At 42.7% G+C, this 22,517-nt stretch overlaps 1 protein-coding gene across 1 annotated transcript in view; it reads left to right on the forward strand.

The window, feature by feature from the left end:
* The window catches only part of LDLRAD4 (low density lipoprotein receptor class A domain containing 4), a 322,573-nt gene that overhangs the window by 177,620 nt on the left and 122,436 nt on the right, over nucleotides 1-22,517 (forward strand). The window lies entirely within an intron of this gene.

Raw genomic sequence — 22,517 nt, forward strand, 5'->3', positions numbered from 1 at the left:
CTGTAGTGAGAGACTATAATTTGCCCTGTTAAATTTAACATTTCTGGTAACAAGTTTTCCCAATGTGAATCCCATTGTGTGAGAAAGAGGGGAAGATAATGACAGTGATAGCATGACCTAGCACTGAAAATATAAATAGCCTGGGTGTGCGCCAAGGAGGAATGAGGTGTAAGATGTGAAGAGATAGAGCTGTTGTTTTGGCTTTAATACTTCAGCATGAATAAGAGATGATTCCTGAAAGTCACTGATCTTTCTGCTCTTGTATTGGAAGATACAAATTGCCTGCCTCTGGGCTCTGATAACGTATTTCTCATTACATCTTCAGTAATCAGGGTGAATATTCCCATTCTTTGTTTCCTGTTTTTTGTTAACTAAATTGCTGCTTTTTGTGAAAGAGCAGGGCACAATCAGACATGTGCCAGGCTAAAGATGCAAGGCCAAAGAGAGAAGTTTGCATCAGTGTGGCTAAAGCAGCAGCATCATAGTCTGGTGCTTTCACCACATGAGTGAAAATCTTTGTCTTTGGCCTTGCATCTTTAGCTGTCCTTTACCATGGAGCCTGGCACATATTTGATTGGGCTGAGCTGCCTTGTCCTCACCCACTTGCTCTTTTGAATTGCTAAGGGATCCTCATTTCTCCTGGAAGCCACAGCCAGGATCTATAAGCTGTTTTAGCATTCAGAGTTGTTAAAATTTCCAGAAACCTTTGGCTGTGGCTGTTGTTGGACACTTGGATGATGGAAGAAGCTGTTCCTCCGAAAGGGGGAGGGGGAACCCAATTGAAATAGGTCAGTGACATTCAAAGAAACTTTTGCTCAACTATCAAGTATTGGCTTAATTATTGTTGAATAGGAAATGGGAATGTAAAATGACACAATGATGCAACTTTCAGCATTTCATTCATCTTATTTAGCTAACACAAGGAGGCAGAATTGGGTGTCAAAAGATTTTATTGCTTCTCCGTTGACCAAGATGCCAAAAGTTGGGAAAGCCTAGCAAAGAATTAAGGTCAAATGACATTATGGGAGGAAAAAAACTAAGGTTAACAGAATACATTTTTCAATACGTGTAATAATAGTCGGTTGAATTCCTTCCTTCAGACAATTGTTGTCTTCCTTTGAATATAATATTTGAAATTTTGGTGGTAATGGATCCTTTTTACAGAAGAGGAAAAACCTCCTTGCAGATTGATGTTGAATGATTGTGAAACACAAGTGTACATATATCTGAACTTGAGAATCTGGGGGAAATCTATGAAAAATATGAATGCAGTGATCTATTGCAGGATAGGCATACCAGCACACATAAGAATTTTAGAAATGCAAGCTTCAATAGTCCCCCCCCCCCCCGCTTTCTTGCTGGAGCATCTGTAAGTTGGACAGGAATTCTGGGGATAAGAGGGATGGTCTGATGTATACATGGGAAGTGCTGCTAGAATTTCCATTAAAGGTAATGGCTGGGGCACTGTGGAGTGTGAACACCAAAAGTCAGGGAGGAGGATTATTCTGAACCCTATGCCAGTCCACTATTGTATGCACAAAGCATGCACACTTTCCTTCCAAGTATGGGAAAGGTACTATACATTCCCAAATATTCTCAGATGTTTATTCACTAAAATTAAAATCTCTGTATTTTTAATTAACTATTTGGATATTTATACCCCCCCCCTTTTCTCCCCAGTTGGAACTGAACTGAGTTTACCCCATCCTTCTCCTCTCCTCCATTTTTATGCTCACAACAATTCAAGTGAGGTGAGTTACCCTGAGAAAGAATGACAGGGCCAAGATCACCCAGCAAGCCTCCTTGCAGAGTAGGGATTTGAATTTCAGTCTCCCGGGTCGTAGTCTGGAACTCTAACCACTATACAACACTGGTTCTCTAATTTTATTAAATCAATTGGAAAAACAACAACATTGTGAAGGAACTAACTTCAGTCTTGCTTCAAAATATGTATTTCTTAGACTGTGAATGTGCCAAGAATGATCTCCTAGCTTGTATAGAATTTAACTATATCATATATGTAAGAAGCAGCTATGTAAACATGATATTGTGATAGATCCAAAGAACTGTGACTGGGAAGAGTACAGCTACTGGCAGGAAACAGCTGTGCATGAATCAGAGGTAGATTCTATAGCAGTTCACATACTTCTGGTTGCACTAGCTTTTGCTTAAGATCTTGTTCAAATGGAAGAACATTGCTGGATGGAACATCACTTTCCTAGTGCAACGCTGTAGCATGAAGTACAAAATTCCCTGTCTGTGAGTGGCAACATCTTCCATAGTTCTGTGTGGAGGACAGTCCTATGTAGTAGCATTTTCTAATGACTGCAAGCCTAGGATTTGTCCAGTTACCTTATCAATATTTATGTTCTCTCTTATTTTTGTTTAGGAGATTAAATGAATAAATACCAATGAATATTTACGTACAAGAAGATTTGGTCTTTATCACCTTCTCAGGGTTAATATTTGCTTCTTCTCTTTGTAGTCCTATGGAGGAGGAACTTGCCTGCCCCATCCTTCCTTGTTAACACCAGTGTTACAGGCACAGGAAATGCCTTCAGGCCAGGCTTCAGCATCCCTGTATCTAGCTGCATTTCTTACATCATTCCAAGCAAAACAAAGCAGAAGAAAATTCCTCAGAGATTCTCTTGCAGATCTGAGATTAAACATCCCTATGTTGATAACCTAGTGCTGCCCCTGCTCCTTGTCACATTCATCTTCAGGCAACAAAATGCTTTCTATTCATTACCAAAGAAACAACTTTGGAACTGTCACTTGCAATGAGTTAGCTTATTTGTCTTTTTATTGTAGTATAACACTAGCATATGGATATATGTGTGTTGGTATTTTTAATGCAGAAGGTTTTTGCTGTGTGTGTATACATATGTGTATGCTCTGAGACAGTGGTTCTCAACCTTCCTGATGTCACGACCCTTTAATACAGTTCCCCATGTTGTGGTGACTCCCAACCATAAAATTATGCAAGTGTTCTTCCACAGAAATTAAACTGAAACTGACCAATGGCATGAAGATCCATTGATCACGATTGTATATAAATGGGTTATAAATTGTACATAAATTGGCAGGCACCTTCAGGAGGAGCGGCATCAGTGGCGCCCCCCCCCCAGCCAAGCTGCTCGCCCTGCCGCAACCTCTGTGAAAAGGTTGTTCGATTCCCAAATGTCGACCCCCAAAGGCTGAGAACCGCTGCTCTAAGATGACAAGTGGGGTGAATATGTATCCTGAGCAACAGCACCTATTTCATCATGATGATGTCCGGCTTCATGATGCACCTGTTTCATGGTAATGATGTCCATTCAGTAATATTCAACTTTTGGCGATCCTATGGCTCAATAATCACCATGTTTTTTGATCTTGCACCCCTTCCTTTAATTGAATAATGCTCTGGCCAGTGTCCATTTTGATCATATCTAACCACCACATTCTTTGTCAGCCCATTTCATACTGCTATGAAAAACAAAATATGGGAGGGTTTTAGTTACTGCTGAAGGGCCCCACCATATCACAGTGTCCACTTAGGCAGGAGGTGGGGATAGGGAAAGGACTGTCACAGAGCCATGCAAAAGATGAATGCAGGATGCAAGCTTGCAGCTCTAATGGGATGCAGTAGATCATATAGCTTCTCATGCCTCTAGTCAAATATCACTGTTAGCTCTTATCATTTGGAGTAAAAAAAATGGTCCTTCTCTGGTAACTGGAAGACTGGTTCAGTTGTTTGGACAATTTAAATCTAACAGCTGAGCAGGGCGGGTCCAGTCATCAGCTGTTATATTAAAATGGTTGCAACCCATTAAACATGCCGTTTTTGCTCCCCACTGCCTCAAAGCGAGGGAAGTGAAATGGATGGGTTAAATCATCGCCAGCCTTATTGTGGCTGAAAGAAAGAGGCATCTGAACTGGCTGGTTCAGTTTGGGAAAATTCTGAACTGAACCAGAATGTTTAAATTTGTTTTCAGCCCTAACTGTGTAAGTTACCATTCAGATTTATTAGCTCTCATTTAACTGCCTGTTTCCTGATTCTAACTCTTACTATCAACAACAATGTAGAATGCGAGTTATTTAACCACAGATGGACGTAGAATGTGCACTACTGGGCTAGTAAAGTTTACAACATGCAGGCCCACGGAGAAGTGTTCTGGAACTTTCCTTTATTGCTGTTGTCCTAAAAAATAGTGGATAAACGCAGAGGTCTTCTAGTTTGTCTGCTGGTCAGTTGTTCCACTCATCTATCTATCCATCTATATAACACATTTTTTCTCAAACTTCTTTCTAACAGCTCAAGAAGGTGTCAGCAGTTCTCCTGGCCTCTGTTCTATCCCCACAACAAACCTGTGTGTCAGTTGCAAGTTCTCCCAGTAAACTTTCTGAGTGGGGATTTAAACCTGGAACTGCCTAGTTCGGCTGTCTCCTAAATCAGTGGTCCCCAACTCCCGGTCCGGAGATTGGTACCGGTCCGTTGATCAGTCGGTACCAGCCGTGGCTCCTCTGCGTCCTCCTCCCCGGCTGCTGCCTCAGGGGCTGCCCTGCCACTCTGCTGCTGGCTCACCTTTGGTGCTCTCCAGCGGCCGCCATGGCTGGAGCTCCCTCTCAGCGTGGCACTGCGCAGCTGCTGCTGGCAGCACTCCCCAGCAGGTGGCGGGAAGTCAGGGGCACCGGCGGGAAAGCAAGTGGAGCAGGTGCTCAGGCGGCGGTGACATCCCTCAGTAAAAGACTACCCCCTCCCACCCAGGCCTCAGTAAAATTGTCAAGCATTGACCGGTCCCCGGTGATAAAAAGGTTGGGAACCACTGTCCTAAATGACTTTGACTCCTGCCTACCAACAACTATTAACCTCTGTTTTGCCTTTCAGAGTAGATTTGCAAATAGGAAGTTATGGAAACTAATTTCTCATTTGTCAGTTGGACTTTGATTCTTAAACATAAGTGTAAGCCAGACTACCATTTCAGACAGCAACTCATAATTTCATGCATTGTAGTAGTACCCCCTGAAAAAAGCAAGAAGTGTAAAATTGTGGGGGCTTGATTTTGTTCTTGAAATGGCTCTTCTTACTTAATGTAGCTTAGTTAAGTTCCTCTGAAACACAGTGCTAGGGATAATATCACGGGACTACCTTGGCCTCTCTGCCTGCTTTATTGGACCTTCAAGGCAACTGGTTGGCTATTATATGAGTCAGGATGCTGGCCTAGATGAACCACTGGTCTGGTCCTGCAGGCACCTCTAACATTCTTCATACCAGCTTGTGTCCCAAAGAAATGATTAAACTGAGCTTTTGGGGCCTCCAAGAGGATACAGGGGGCAAGGGACTATGTTTCTTGAGGGCTCAGTTATGACATTCTACAATTGTTTAAAATAATACTTTTGGGACTTTATTATTGTGCCATTTTTTAAATTTATGTTGTGTCCTACCTTGAGTCTCTTTTTGGTATGGAAGAAAGTCAAGATACAAACAAATCTATCCATTTCTTGCTCAAATATGGAATGGGATTCAAAATGATATCGAAAACTGTGAATTTAGAAAGCAGAGTGAAGCTGACATCAGTGGAAAGGGATATGGAATTCCCTTCAGGCCTTGTTGCGTAGCCTCTGTGACCACTGTGCTTTGGGCAGTCAGTTCCTGAAGTTTACTTCCTAGCTGTCAAGATCTTGCTTGTTTCTTCAGTGCCCCAAATTTCTGAAACGTCCTTTTACTGCTTAGCAGCTGCCGTAGAACCTCTAGTCATCTGACTTCAGTCTTGTCCAAAGGGCAGGTGATGGCACATGTAGCCTGGCAGCTGCAACTTCAAGCCTCTATACAATGCACAACCACAGTCGTTCAAGGATATGAGTTTGTTGCCTAACTTTCTCTTTGCTCTTTCCTGCTTTGTATTTCCATCTCTGTAAAGCAGAATGTCACAGGCAATGTTTAGCCTCAGGGCTTGACCCGTCCTCATAGTAGGATGTTAATATACAGATACTTTTATACTGTATAGTGTTTATCCCTGTCTCTGGTGGAGTTGAACTAATATTTATTGTTCTATAGAGGAATGTGTTTAATAAAATTACCAATAGGAGAAACTGTTAAAACAATTGGGAAATCCTGAAGCATTGTAGATGTTTTGGAGTCCTTCCACCTTTAAAAATAATCTTGTATTCAAAAGGTGTAACTTGCCTTCAGGGAGGGAAGAGGTGAGAGGTGGATACATTTCTGTGTAAATGTGTGGACTTCAGTTTGGAGCAGTGCTAGTAAGGTAGAAGACATAGTGATTGCCATGCCTGTAGATGACTTTAAAAGGTGATTAGACTGATTTTTGGAAGAGACTTCCATCAATGGCTACTAACCATGGTGAGTTAAGGGAATCTCAGAGGCAGCATATCTCTGTATGCCATTGTTTGGAGGACGCATTAAGGGAAGGCTTTATCCTTTGTCCCCTGTTTGTGGTCCCTGGTTTTAGGGCAATTGGTTAGCTGCTGTGTAAAAGAGTATGCTGGTCTGATCTAGCAAGAGTTTTATTGTGTTCTTACTAGCCTTTAGGCCCGCTTTAGCCCAAATACAGCGGGTGCTATCGTGCAGGCAGCTGGGTGCAGGAGGCAGGCCAGTGGAGGTGCAGGGAGCGATGGGCTTAGAAGGGGCTGGGGAAGCCCCCCCATCTCTGCCAAAGCCTCCCCTACTGCCCACCCCGTGAATCCCCAGCATCGGCACTGCCCTCGTGGCAGGCCCACCATGGTGGGCCTGCTCCGAGGGATGCACCGAAGCCTCCCCTGGCTGCCCCCTCCCCCGGGAGTCCTCGGCTTTGGCACAGCCCTCAGAGCACACCCACTGTGGTGGGCCTGGTCCGAGGGCTGCGCCGAAGTCCCCCTCAGATTTGATCAAATGAGCAACATTAATGTTGGATATGACAAGAATTGTCTTTCAGGTATTTACTTCCAACTGTAGAACCACCTGTTGCTACTTTGGTTTCTGTGATAATTGAAGTGCTCTGACTTCTTGTAAGAATACTTAGCCAGAATGAATTGAGATGCACAAATCCTCCCAAGCTCCTTTCACATGACTGTTCTCTTCTGAGGACAGTTTGACATCCTCATTCTCTGCAGAGGTGGTGATATTTCAAACAGAAACCTTAGCTAGTTCATCTACCCTTAATGCCTGTCATCTGTGTCTAATGTTGACTGTGTCATATGATTCAGGCACACTAAAAACACTGGTTCCAGTAATTATTTTCATTCTGATGTGTCTGTCACCAGCTGCCAGCAATTTACCAAAGAAGGTAGAAGAGGCCTTACCTTTGATTGATATGGCCTATCTAACCAGGGCTGATTCTGCACTTACTTTGTTTTTTCCAGTGTGGATCCTGCTGAATCCAGATTGATTTGAATTCGGGTCTCCCCCCCCCTACTGAAACAGAAAAGTGTTCTGCACGTGGTTAGGGGAGTTCAGAAGGGGAGGGGGGAGCCACAGCCAGAGCCTCTTTCTTTCTTTTCTTGAAGGGGGGGGGAGGAGAGGATTGAAGACAGCAGAATAGCTAAGCACAGCCGGAGCCCCTTTCTTTCTTTTCTTGAAGGGGGAGGGGGAGGCAAATATCTACCGACATAAGTTAGGGCTTTTGGGAGCTTCTGCTGAGAGAAATTAGGGGCTTTGTCACCTGGGCAGCCTTAGCCAATCAGGGCTTCTCTACCATGGAGTTCAGGAACAAATTTGAAGCAGCCAGAGCTCCGCATTTTTTCTCATGCTTTCTCAATCTGATTCTTCAAATATTGAGGGTTATATCCACTCTAGGATATTGCAGGATAAAGGTAGGGTCACTCTAGATCAATCATGCTTGTTGCAGAGGGAAAATTTAAATCGGAAAAAATCAAAATGGAAATCGTGTTCACTGGAGATGGCAGGGACTGAATCCGCCTGGGACTGGAATAAAAGCTCCATGTAGACTACACCCAGGTTTTGGACAAATTACTTATAACATTGGAGACATCAGTAAATCGATGATTTGAGGGCCATAGAACCTTATCAATATTTAACATGGCATATGGATGAAAACTGTATATGGACTTCTTCTTGATATTTGGAAACTTTTCAGAGAGACTTACGTGTAGATCTACCACCACTGTTAGGTTTTGTCTCTATGCATTCTCCCCCTCTTTTTTCTTTCTTTCTTGTTTTATTTAGCTGCTGGATTTTGAAGGACCCCCCCCCCTTCATCAATAAAGAAAGAAACTCCAGTCATACAATTCTTTGCTACCACCTCTTTTGTATATTGGACTTTTCCTTATACAGGAAGCATACTGTTCATTGTCTGATGACTATTTTATGAAAATATTTAACTTGTGCTAAATGAATGCACCTTGCTGTGATTTACTTTATAGAGAAACCACAGAGATCTTGTGATCTATTTATTTTTGTCCTATAAAACATCTTTAAGATTCTATTGGTAAAATGGAATAGTCTGGTTTCTTTATTCTGTGGTAGCCACTTCATCATGAAGAAACTACATGAATCATTATTTACCCACTGGATGTGTTTTCCTAATCCCTTTTCCTCTTTGTTATCTCTTGTTGCACAGAACAAAAGTGCAATGTAGTTTATTATCAAGATCTTGTGTGAGAGACCACAAAGAAGAGGATTAACAGAGGTATTTACAAGTCATGAGTAAACATTGCCAGGTGGAAAGAATTTTATAATGTCTGCACCAAACTGTTCTTGGCTGAACACAATGTTACCAGCACTTTGTTTTTAATTAGCATGATATTATCACAGTACGTTTTTAAAGGTAAAATGAAAATCTGGATGGAAAGTTATATGCGTGAGATAATCTCTGCTGAGTTTTGAAGAAAACAGGTTTCTCTGAAAAACCATGGGAAAATTTATTCTGTTTACTTTATGACTGTCTCAGATATCTGGGGATGGGGATTGCTACTGTTGCTGGCCCATGGCCTAGTGCATAGTGAGCATGCAGAAGAAGAGACCTAACGCCCGAATGGTGGAAATATAAATGACCACAGCTTTACTATATACAGACAAAGAAACATTGACACATCATGGGCACTGACCCTGCATCACACAACCTGCCTGCCACCCAAAGAAATCCTCCCCCCCCCCCCATCCGGCCTGCTGAGGGAGGAAGTAATTGTAGAATGACAAGCCACATGGGTAATTGCTGCTGGATTGTCCCTTGACAACTGGAGGTGAAAGCCAGCTGACAGCCCCCAAGCTGAGCATGCCATTTAATGGTTTCCCTCAAGTTTTCTTAAGGGAATCCCCAATGGAGGAGGTGAGCACGCAGAACAGTCCTCTCCCCAAAGGATCAATCCCAAAGCCCAAACCCTCACAAGAGCAGGGGGGGCCTTGCTCTGCCAGATGCTCCTAAGACTATAGCAAACAAAGCAAGCCATTGTGAATACAACAGAGTACTATTCCCCAGTGTCTGTCCCCCATTCAGAAATTGACTCCAGATGACAACTGTTACCAAAATTGGGGGGGGGGGGAGAATCAAGAAATGTAAGATATTTTAGAATGCCACTGTGGAGGCCAGTGCCATGCATGCCACCAGCCCACAAAATAGACTCTGAAGGGCAGGTTGCCCTCCACATCTGAATTGAATAGCTAGGTGACAAGGTGGACTACCAGACTGCAACCCCATTAAAATTATCTAAGAAGCTAAGCTAAACACTCAGGTCCTCCCTAATGCCCTGTGTAATTTTCATATGATTACAAGGGACAGAAATGCCAGCAGTGGATCAGGCATTTGTAATCCACATGTGTGAGATGCAAGAATTGAGCCGCTAATGAACAAGAGATCAAAAAATTAAGAGAATGTAGCATCTGGCAGCAGCACTTTAAATAGAAGAAAGGGGCCCTAGATCCATGCCTGTGGCCAACTCCCCAATGATGTGGGCCATCAAAATGAGGAAGCACTGCTGGGAACAGCCCTCCTCTGTTTGTCATGTGCTCTGTTTGGTCAGCAGCATCCATAATGTTCTTCTTGGCTCCACTCCCAGCCCCCTCACAAATCTAGTGCTAGCTGAGTCAAGGCCATTGCTTTTGCCTGGGCCAATGTTCATGTATCTGTAAGATTCAGTAGACAGAGGTTTGCTGTGTCAAGATGAGACTGCATGCTGCAATTTTAGGTCACAGAAGACCACCTTTATAAAGGCATTTGTAGCCCTGCTGAGAACACATGTTGCAGACATCCTAAATTTTCTTACCAACAGATTTTAAAAATCCAGGTCAGCAATTTCAATTGCATCTATCTGAAAATTGTATGTTGGCTGTTCTGCAACTAGATGTACTACTTAGGCAAATATTAGTGTACTACCAAAAAACAAATGAAGCTGACGTTTTTTTTTGGAATGATTATTAGTTTCACTCAGGCCCATTATGCACGGCCGCTGAAACGGCGATTTCGGGTCACATGGAAAATGCAGAGGGGGAATAAGCGAAGCAAACCGCTTATGCATGGGACGGGATGGGACGCAACAGCGACAAAACCCAGAGTAACCAATCATGCACGCGGCAACCCCTGCACCGCTTCTGGTTGTGCCCCGGTCACGCGGCTTTTTCGGCAGCATGCACCGAATCTGTAGCTGGTTGCATCCGGCACCGTGCGTTATCTGTGATTTTAGTCGCTGCCATTCCACCCCGAATGTGTGCTATTCCCCCCGTGCATAATGGGCCACTGAGAATTTTGTACATTCCAAATCTACTGTTAGATACTTTCTGCATGCCTTGCCAAAATCCTTGTCTATGATTCTGTTGCGTGATTACAGGAAGCCAGAAGTATCACACCAATGTTCAGCTCATGTTTTAATATTTGCTTGTTACTCTCTTTGGGATATGTAAACATTATTTATTCTATTTCACAAAAAGAAAATGAATTAAGGTTATGTCTGCCTAGTCTTGCACACAGATTCTGTGACCGAAGTAAATCTGTTTTATAAAAGGACTAGTAGTTAAGCCTGCTGCACAGAGAAATGCAGCGGGCGCTAGTGGCAGGAAGGTGGGGGGGAGGCCTGTGGAGGAGTAGAGAGGCCTTCCAGCGGGTGGCCCCACCACCACCACCGATTGCAGTATCGGGCAGCTCGCAGCCTGACGAGCTGCTCGCTGCGGGGGGGCAAGTGCGGCTGCCGGCGGCCCGGTACCGTGGCCTTCCGGGCTGCGGCCCGGAGCTTGATGACCCCCGATATAGAGGAACCATGGATAAGCATTGTTGGGGTTTCATACCAATTTAAGTATCATGGCTTTCTCCATGCTGGAAGTAAGCCCTGTTGAACACAAGACTTAATTCTGAGTAGTTGTGCTTAAGATTGTGCTGTAAAATCCTCCCCCGCAGTTTCATAGAACTACAGTTCACAGTGCCAACAGCCTAGAGAAAAATGTTCTGTTCCTTAATGGGATGTTATTTACCAGGTGATGTTATTTAGAACCACCCCAGCCTCAACTGCCTATTTCCACACATTAAGCCTCTGTTAACTATAAGTATAGTTTCCTGAGTTCTTTGAAAAGAGACACAGAATGGATATTAAACCAGTTTAAGCTTGTACTATATATCCACACTTGTAAGTATGATGTCTGAACTATTTTTTTATTTTATGGTGTTTCCTCCACAAGATCAAATGTCCTTTAAAAAAAACATAGGAAGTTGGCAGGTGCTAGAAGAAGCATTACATTTAAAAATTGTTATTGGTGAACAGTTTGCATAGTCACATACAGTGAACGAAGAAATACAGATGGACAGAAAGAAAGATCTCCAAACAAAGCTGACTGCAGTTAGTTTTTATTTGAAAGGGGAGAGTTGGCACCAGAAGCTAATGTATGTTTATGCTATAATGGCTCAACAGCAATTCAACTACTGGAAGACTTTCCAGCTTCCTTCTATCATGAACAAAATGGATTGTTTCTTTTCCTTTCATTTTGAACTTTATATTATATGAAATTACATGGAATGTGAAAATAGCCAGGCTTACCTCTATAGGCCACCTTTGTGGGAAATAAAACAAAGGCAGCTGGTTGCAAGTAACTCAAGACTGTTTGAAGGTGCTGATCAAAAACTTGACATAGTCATCTGTTCAGGGCACCACCCTTACCATGAAGATTTACCCAATAAGGAGCAAGTTGTATATGGATAGATTCAAATGAGTAGCTGTGTTGGTCTGAAGTAGCACAATAAAATCAGAGTCCAGTAGCACCTTTAAGACCAACAAAGATTTATTCAAGGCGTGAACTTTCGATTGCAAGCACCCCTCGTCTGACGAAGAGTGCTTGCACTTGAAATTGTATATGGAGTTCAACTGGACTCTATGCAGGCCAGCCAGGTTTCTCTTCAAGCAGTTTGAAAAGAGTTTACCCTCTACATAGTTTGTAGTAACTGTGGAGTACAACAAGAAACTGATTGCTCAGTGCAAGAAACAGAAGAAGTAGATGTAAGGCTGTGTCATCCATGAATGCAGGAGTCCAGCATGGCTCTGCTCCTGTAACACAGTACGGGATCCTTGTACCTCCGAATTCCTTGTCCTTAACTAATATGCCTGTTAAACAGGGTCATGCTTTAAGAGGAATGCATCCCCAACTATTAATATTGATGATGGCAATAACAATAATCAGATTGGTAGCAGAATCAAATTAATGTGGTCTCCCGCAGCAGAAATATTTACCCGATGTGTCCTGCCAGTTAGAGAGATTGGCATTAAAGCTAGACATTACCTCATCTTCCTGGGCAGACAGCCTATTTCTATGCTAAGCAAGTCTGCAGGAGTGAACAACTGAATACCTGCCTGATTAGCTCTGCAGTGGCAGATCTTGGTTGGAAGTGATTTCCCTTAGTGTGTTCCCTCTTTTGCTTGCACTCCATCTCTGCAAGCTTTGTCACTATATGTTATCAAACTATGTTTTTCATCTTGAAGGGCACGTTGCAGGGACGATTTGCCAGACAGGTGGGCAAGTGTAAATGCTGATCCAAATCAGAAAGGTCAAGATGAACAGAATGGGGGAAAGTAAATCCCTCTCCTCTCTCTCTCTCATCCTACATATATCTGTACTAGGTAGGTGAAACTGGATTAATGAGGGAAAGGCAAGATGAAACGAGGAGGATTGTGCTATAAAAAGGAGATTTTGTTTTGAGTGTGGAAGACAATTCCTCTCCAGAAGGAATTAATTGGCTGACAGCGATCGCTTCTTTAGGCTTTGTTCTCAGCTGGCAAATCTGTTCTTATTGGAAGTAGAGTCACACAAGATCTCTCCCACCTGGGATTTCTGTAGCTGCTTCCATTTGTGGATCTCAAAACACTTCACATATTCAGTGGGATTAAGCCAGTCCTCCACATGTGCTTCATGTAAAACAAAAAGAATGTTGTATATGTTGTTCTGCCAAAATGCTCCCTCCTGCAAAGGCAGGATGGCAGGCCCCTCTCTAGTCAGCCACTAATTATTTTTCCTCCTTAGCGTGACTCAGAAAGCCAGTAGCTAAATTGTGCCCAAGGTCACTCTGTTAACAACTTTTGAAAATGTCAGTGATCATTATGAGAGTCCTGACTCCTCGTCACTAAATAAGTTGTTCACTCCAGCTCAGTGGATTTGTACTGCAGAGTATTCTGTCAAAAAACCAGGATACTTTGAAGAATCTGCTGAAAGAATATTTGGTAAAAATCCATAATACTGTTACACTGACTTTCTTCACAATTTTCTTCATTCCTTGATATTTCTTGTGAGAGAAATGTATTTATTTTTTAGATTCATATCCCACCGCTCCCAGCAAGCTGTCTTGCGGCAGGTTACAGATAAAACCCCACATAAAACATCAATAATAACCCCATTAAATGTTAACCATGATGGCTTGTATGAAAGCATATACAGTAAAACAGAGTTACATTGGAAGAAGTCCCAGATACGGGCTTGGAAACTTCTAGAAATCTGACAGGATTTGAAGGAGCTTCTATGTACCCCTTTCCACAGGCTCTTTTAACTTGTTCAATGTAGATACTGGAGACACATTTTCCCCCAGTACTATTAAATATTCAAAGTGTGTCATGGAGATATATAGATATAGATATTGGTATTGTATATACTTGGGGTAAATGCTTGAGAAATTATTATATTTTATGAATATTATAAAAGGTCAGCCACAGAAAGACTTCATTAAAAAGGGTACACAATGGAAATCAGTTTACAAGAACAGTAGATTTAAGAAAATTATTTTTTCTTTGTTTTATGATCTGAAGAAAAATTTGAATTGCACAAATTGACTGGTGAATTTTGAACTGGTGAGACTACAGCAGGGATGCATATATATGAAGCATGTCTGTTTCATTTGTACATTTCCTTAAGGTCCCTGTGCATTTCGTTTGTGGGTATACACATGCCTTGGGCCATGCACTTCTTCCTTCATGTAATGACCACACGTATCCCTATTTTTAGTTCACAACATTAGCATTATTCATACCCCTTCGGCACAAAAGTGCCCCTGAACTTAAATGCATGGCAACTTTCCTTCCTTATTACTGAATAATCGCAGCCATGCGATTATTCTCAAGCCGAAGATAAAGATAAAAATAAAAGAATATAAGAGCTACCCTGGATTAAATCTCATCTGCTCCAGCATCTTGTTTTACACAGCATCCCCTCAGAGGGCTAACAAGTGGTATAGAAGTCAAGGCCTTCCCCCATGTTGCCTCTTAGCATTGATATTAGAATCATAGAACCATAGAGTTGGAAGGGGCCATACAGGCCATCTAGTCCAACCCCCTGCTCAACGCAGGATCAGCCCTAAGCATCCTAAAGCATCCAAGAAAAGTGTGTATCCAACCTTTGCTTGAAGACTGCCAGCAAAGGGGAGCTCACCACCTCCTTAGGCAGCCTATTCCACTGCTGAACTACTCTGACTGTGAATTTTTTTTCCTGATATCTAGCCTATATCGTTATACTTGTAGTTTAAACCCGTTACTGCGTGTCCTCTCCTCTGCAGCCAACGGAAACAGCATCCTGCCCTCCTCCAAGTGACAACCTTTCAAATACTTAAAGAGGGCTATCATGTCCCCTCTCAACCTCCTTTTCTCCAGGCTGAACATTTCCAAGTCCCTCAACCTATCTTCATAGGGCTTGGTCCCTTGGCCCCAGATCATCTTCGTCACTCTCCTCTGTACCCTTTCAATTTTAACTACGTCCTTCTTGAAGTGAGGCCTCCAGAACTGCACACAGTACTCCAGGTGTGGTCTGACCAGTGCCGTATACTAGTGGTCCCCAACCTTTCTCAGGTCAGGGACCGCCTCCGGGGTGAGGGGAGAGCCAATGGCCTGGGTTCTGCGAAAACGCGCATGCACAGTTGCCGCACATGCACGTTTTCGCCACCATTGTGTTCAGATCTCGTTGAACTCTGTCTCTATCTTCAGGAGTATTTGCCAGTCCTCCCAATTTGGTGTCATCTGCAAACTTGATGAGTAGTCCTTCCACCCCCTCATCTAGATCATTAATAAATATGTTAAAAAGTACCCGGCCGAGCACCGAGTTCCCTGCTTCTGGACGTGGAGGATCTTTTAACTCACCATGGCCATTGATGGAATTTTGGTCAAGGAATCTGTCTAATCACTGTCAAAGTCATCTATGCTCATGAACATCATTATTCCCACTGGCAGTAAATTCCATAATTCAACTACTTGTTGAATAAAGAGATATACTCTTTCAGTATTTGAAAGGCTATCACATAGAAGAGGGCAGGGAGTGGTTCCTGTTGGCAGCAGAGGATTGGACCTGCATTAATGGGTTTAAACTTCATGGAGAACAATATCAACTACATAGCAGGGGGGGAAATTTCACAGTCAAAGAAGTTCAGCAGTGGAATTGGCTGCCTAAGGAAGTGGTGAGCTCCCCCTCACGGGGGACCTTAAAGCAGAGGCTGGATAGATATTTACCATGGATGCTTTGGGTTTATCCTGCCTTGAGTAGAGGGTTGGACTCAATGGCCTGTATTGACCCTTCCAACTCTATGTTTCTGTGATTTTTTTCTCTCTGACATGAACCTATTGTCTGTCGACTGCATTGTGTGCCCTTAAGTTCTATGGGAGAGGAAGAAGCATCTCTATTAACTTCTTTCACCACGTGCATAATTTTAAAATCCTCTATCATGTCCAGTCTCTTTAGCCTTTCCTCAGGAAAAAGATGGTCTAACTGCTTGATCGTACTGGTTACCCTTTTTCCAGCTTAGCAATAGCCTTTTTGAGATTCAGCGACTAGAATTGTACACTGTATCAATTTCCATAATTAAAAATCTGTTAAAGCAACAAGACATTTTTCTCCAGGCTGTGGATAGTACGAACTATACATGGTATTTCAAATGACAATGTACCATAGTTCTATGCAAGGACATTGTGATGCTGGCTGTTTTCCTTAACTATTAAACTTTTTTTTAAACCTCCACCACACACTGACTTCCCATTTTAATAATTATTCACTGGAACCCCAAGTTCTCTCTTTTTCTCAGTTGCAGCCAGTTCAGACCCTAACATTTTGAGGGTTATAAGAGAATAAGAACAAAGAATAGTTACAGTGTTTGTTGAATAAATAAATGTGTTTTGAATTTATCTTTCCTTTTATTTCTTTGCTGACAAGACAGCCTGAAAAACAGTTGAGTGGTGAGAGCAGCTCCTCCTCCTAGTTTAGCTGTTTTTTGAGCTGTCTTCTGCAGTTTCTTTAGAGTTGCCCCAGTTTGCTTTTTCTGCTCAGCTGTTTTTTGTGACTCACAGGGTATCTGTTGTGGGAAGAGGAGGGGAAGGCAATCGTAAGCCACTTTGAGACTCCTTCAGATAGTGAAAAGCAGGATATATATTCCAACTCTTCTTACTGCTGAAGCTATCTGCGGTACTTGGGACATGCATTTATTATGAATGGTATACTGATTTGTCAGTGTATACAAATATTGATGACCTGAAAGATGCCGCTCATTTTCACATTTTGTAGCAAGGATTACATTGTTGGAAAAGTTATTGCTTTCATATGTGCATTTGCTGATTAGGTACTCTATTAAACAGTATGTGCATGAAATGTTTACTTGAGAGTAATTTCTTGTTTGAGAAACATGGCCTTGACTTTTCCTGTGGAAACTGTGTGTAAGGATGATAAAATATTTATGAATAGTAGATCTTCACAAATGTCTGGGGGACTTACCAATTCAAACATAATTAAAAGAAATATCAAATAGGTAGCTTCTAAGTCTCTGCCTGTGAATAGAAAGAATGAAATTAACTTTGTGGAACACAACTGTTAAAAGCTCTGCCCCTTAGCATCTCCAGAGATTACAGGAGTACCATGTAACATTTTATAGTTTGATTAAGAGACGAGAAGATGAAGCTGCTGCATTCACTATGTTGATTGCTAAGTGAATATCCACAGTATGATGGCAGACGATGGAATGTTCTGGAAGCAGAGGACTCCCTCATAAGAGCCTTTTCATGTCTGCAGCAGTGCTTGTGGAAGTCTCCAGTATATTTTCTCTTTGTCCAGGGAAGAAAAGAAAGTACACTTACATTTATATTATTTAAAGTCTTTATTTAAATATTTAAAATATTTATGCCTTTTTCTCCTATTACTTCCAATGAGGTAGCTGGGCCACACCATAATGTGGTAAGGAGATATGTGTGTGTCAGTGAAGCTGACAACAAAACAGGAGTTTAGACTCTGTCATTAGGTTAACCCCTAATGTAAAGAAATGAGCCACTCAAGGCAGGATATTCACAGCTGAGACACTATACAAAGATGCAACTACCCTTATCAGGAACCAAAAGTCACATCAGGAGAAATGGAGGTGGTCTCCTGGAGGCAAGATATAGCACAAACAATCAGGGCAATAATTAAAAGTTTGGCCAAATAATGGCAACCAGACTTCATGGAAAGCCTATCAACAGAACCATCATTCAAGTTTGCACCTCAACTACAGCAGCTGATGAGGAAGAAATTGATCACACATCTGAATATGATGTGCTGATAATGATTTGTTGACTGGAACATAAACTGGGAAATAAAATAGAATAAAATATTGCCAGAAAATTTGGGCTAAGAGCACAAAATGAAGCAGGAGACTGATACCTCAAATTCTTCAAAGATAGTTCTTCACTGTGAACACATTTCAGGCAACTGAACAGATGATTGTGTATGTGGACATCACCAGATGGCAATACAGAAAAAAAAAATACATTACAATCCCCGGAGCAAAAGATGAAAATGTTCAATTTTGTCTGCTAAAACAAGACCAAGAGTGGATTGTAGTACAGACAATGATCTCTACCTGCATATCCTCCTTCATTGAGAGAATTGTCCATTTGTTTCTACTTTGTGCTTTCTATCATTTAACCAGTTTTCAAACCATAAGCATTCCTATCCTTTTATCAGGAGTCATTGGTAAAGTACTTTATCAAAAGCCTTTGGGAAGTTTAAGAATACAATCCAGTTTAAAATTTCATGGTCCAGAGAGCCTGGCAGATGTGTGACATTAAATCCCACTAAAAAAAAAACTAGAGAAGAAAATCCACATATTATACCTATTATATTTTATGGCCTTTTAATCCCCTCAGTTCACAATTTTCCTTCTATGATATATATATATGTACTAAGATTTCACTTCATGCATCTGATGGAGAGGTCTCTATCCCATAAAAAGCTTATCTTTAAACCGCTCCGCGGGAATTATATAAATAAAACAGTAAGGCCTGTAGGGGTGGGCGCTGCCTGGGATGGGGGTGGCCAATGTTTGGCCCCTGCCCCTGGACTGACAAGCGGAGGGCCCAATTGGGAGGTGCCTTCTGATTGGCAAAGTGCCTCCCGAATGTACCCTCCACTTGTCAGTCCGGGGCCAAGGGGCCAATTGGCCCTTGGCCCCAGGACTGACCAGTTATTGATCCACTTAGAGTGTTTGGAAAGTGTCAACCAGTTATTGATCCACCTGACAGAATTAGGATCCATACCGCATTTTACCAACTTGTGAACGAGAATATCATATATCAAAAGCTTTACTGGCCCCAGGACTGACCCCTTGCCCCAGGACTGCCTCCCAACCTGCCCACCCCCCCGTGGGCCATCTTCGCCCCACAGTGGCCATTCCTGTGCTGGCCGCCAAGAGGCAAGGTAGGCCGAGAGGCCCCGGGAAGCTGGGCTGGGAGGGGGGAGGGCTTTGTGGCCGTGACAGGGCTATGAGGCCATGGGAGAGGATTTCGAGGGCTCCTAGCGCCCGCTGTATTTCAGGTACAGCGCTTAAGGACTAGTACTCCAACAAACTCCGACGGGTTTATGTAAGCCGCCTCGAGCCTTCGGGGGGAGGCGGGGTATAAATATAAATATAATAATAAAAAAAAATAAAAAAATCTATTCATTCTATTGCTATAATCAAGGTGGCTAACAAGTAAAAAGTATATAATACATAGTACAGAAGTATAACAGCAAGCAGTGAATGTAATGTGAAGATTTAATTTGTGCTCCAAAAGTATCTGTATACATTAATTTGTGACCGTACAGCCTAACATAATGCTGAAGGTTCCAAAGACTCCTGTTGGTGGAACATCCCCCACTCAGGGCCAATTGCTGCTCTTACTCAGGATTCTGGCTCCACCCCTCCCTTCAAGCCTGCTGTGAAGGGAGCCTCTAACAGCCCCTGACTGAGGCGAGGGACGTGTTTTGAGAGCAACACAGGGAAGTCTGTGGCCATGCAAGGGCATTTCTTTTGCGGGGGAAAGCTTTCCCCTTCTGCCTGATGGATGGCTGACAGGGAGGCCACAGAAAAGCCCCTTCTCACTTAGTATACTGCTGTGGGCGGCCTTGCTGCAGGAGACAAACCATGTGTGTCTCTTCTCCACTCTCTGAACCTAGCTTACCATACAAGGTTGACGTACAGATGAAACTGGATGCTGTTGCAGAGTTTCTTTTGCCTCCTATTTCATCTGCACAACAACCCTGTGCAGTAAGCCTCAAGTGTTTCATTTCCACAACAACCTGCATGGGAGGCCTTAAATGTTTCTTCTGCATGACAACACTTTCCACCCTCCAAGGCAGCTGTTTCTGCCTAGACAGTTGATCTTTATAGCCTGGAGGTGAGCTGTAATTCCAGGAGAACTCCAGGCCTCACCTGGAGGCTGATTACCCCTGGATTGGAAATATTCCTTGAAGTTTGGAGATGGAGCCTCAAAACAGTACAAGGTTTTGCCTGCAGAGCTGATCTTGATACTCTAGAGCAGTGGTCCCCAACCTTTTTATCACTGGGGACCGGTCAATGCTTGACAATTTTACTGAGGCCTGGGGGAGGGGTAGTCTTTTGCCGAGGGACGTTGCTGCTGCTGCCCGATTCCCGCCCTGCCGACAAGGGCTCACTGCCCGGCGAGAGGCACAAAGCGACTGCCGGGGGCTCCCTTGCCTAGCGCCCGCTGTGTTTTTATTACAGCGGGCTTGATTACTAGTAACTATATAATCTTGCTTTCCTGTTGCTCTTGAGAGATAAAATCCCTAGGGGTCTCATGTGGAAGGGAGGTCCAAAGTCTGGGCACCAAAAGGCGATTTCTGGTTCCCTTAGGTCTGCCATCTAGTGGTGGGGAAAGCAACGCATGTGTTGCTGTTTCAGAGCGGTTCATAAGGGAGAAGGCATCCCTTTAAATTATCCTGACTTGGATTATCACAGCACAAAAGCTGCTACTATTTTGCAGTGAATTTCAGATAATGTCAATACTTCCTGCTGTTTTCATGAGGTAAATGCCATAGTGTGATACCACAGTAGATTATAGTAGGCCCTATAGCTTGCATTTCTTGACTGTAGTGCAGGATTTCCTAATTTTCCTTGATTTTCTTTCTTAAAAGTCTCTAAACACTAGGGAAGCAGGAGAAACTTAACAGTGTTTAATTTACACTTTGATGTGCAAATATGAAAAGGAAAAAAAAAGCTTTCTACATCACCCAATGCTGAGGTGTCAGAGAGTGAAGCAATTAAGCTAAAATAAGTATAATAAAAGTAGATGTTTAAAGCAGCAGGAGAAAAAAATAAGAATAAAAATGCATGGTTACTTTCAGTATTGATGTTCGAGTCCACACTAGATTTATTTAAAATTTAGGATTAAAACATTTATATGAATATTCTAAAAAGGAATATCAGGCAACCTTAACATTATACAGATTAAGCCAAAAAACACTAAGGCATTGACAAAAGAATCCTGTGGTGCACCTATACCAAGACAGCTCGCCACAACAACCAGCCATGGCACGACTGTGGCGCTTCTAGTTGCCTCCCAAGGGTAAAAGGAAAAAAGATGCCCAGCCAGTGTTGGTGGGTGCTGCCATGATGGTCTCCATGGGACTTTTGCTGCAGCAGTCTATCCTTGCTATGCAGGGGTGGCGTGACAGGCAGGCAGGATCAATGAGAATAACAAGTCGAGGGGGCTGAGCCAAGTGGCCAACACTGGCAGGGGGCAGAGAGGGGCGGCCCAGAAAAGCACTACTTCTTCTCTGAATTTGAAAGATTCTTGTGAAGATTGCTGTTAGCCAGCTTGGTGTAGTGGTTAGGAGAACCAGCTTCTAATCTGGCTAGCTGGGTTTGATTCCCTGTTCTTCTTCCACATGCTGCCAGCTGGGTGACCTTGGGCTTGCTAGGGTGCTGATAAAGCTGCTCTGATCTAGCAGTGTAATATCAGGGCTTTCTCAGCCTCACCCACCTCACAGGATGTCTGTTGTGGGGAGAGGAAAGGGAAGGCGACTGTAAGCCGCTTTGAGACTCCTTCTGGTAGAGAAAAGTGCAAGTCTAATTATTATTATTTTCTTTCAGGAAAAATGATAATTTCTTGTATACCTGGTGCTTGGAATCCCTAACAAGATCAAAATACTAACCAGTTCAGTTACAGGAAGGAAGGGAGGGAGGGAGGGAGGGAGGGCCCTGCCTGTAGCTTATATCTACCATATGTGGTAGATGTGTTCACTAGTTCAAACAAACTGGCTCATTTCTTACCATTGTGCTCAGCAAATTTTGAAGACTTCCATCATAGGAAGTCTCCTTAGGCCTGAGGAAGGCATCAAATGTTGCCAATAATACCTGTACAATAGACCATTATTATTAGTTAATTAAAAGTAAATAACATATTTGTGACTTAGAATTGGTATAATGCACTGAATAAAGGAATGGTTTACTAAAATGCTCTTGGGGTGTGTGTGTGTGTGTACATCACTCTAAATATACATACATATAACGTGTACATACATAAAAATATACATACATACCTACATGTAGTATCTATCTATCTATCTATCTATCTATCTATCTATCTATCTATCTGTCTGTCTGTCTGTCTGTCTGTCTGTCTGTCTGTCTGTCTGTCTGTCTGTCTGTCTGTCTGTCTGTCTGTCTGTCTATCTACACAGACATGCTATACTAAAAGCATTTGCTATGCTTTATGCTGACTAAATCTTTTTTGGATTTGGATGGTGTTAGGTATCATTAGCAGAGGACACAAAGATTGCACCATATCAATTTATAACTTTATTGATGTACATCAGGAGGAAACCTTCAGTTTTC

This window comes from Paroedura picta, chromosome 9, assembly GCF_049243985.1.
Source record: "Paroedura picta isolate Pp20150507F chromosome 9, Ppicta_v3.0, whole genome shotgun sequence".
In the NCBI taxonomy this organism is placed as follows: domain Eukaryota; kingdom Metazoa; phylum Chordata; class Lepidosauria; order Squamata; family Gekkonidae; genus Paroedura; species Paroedura picta.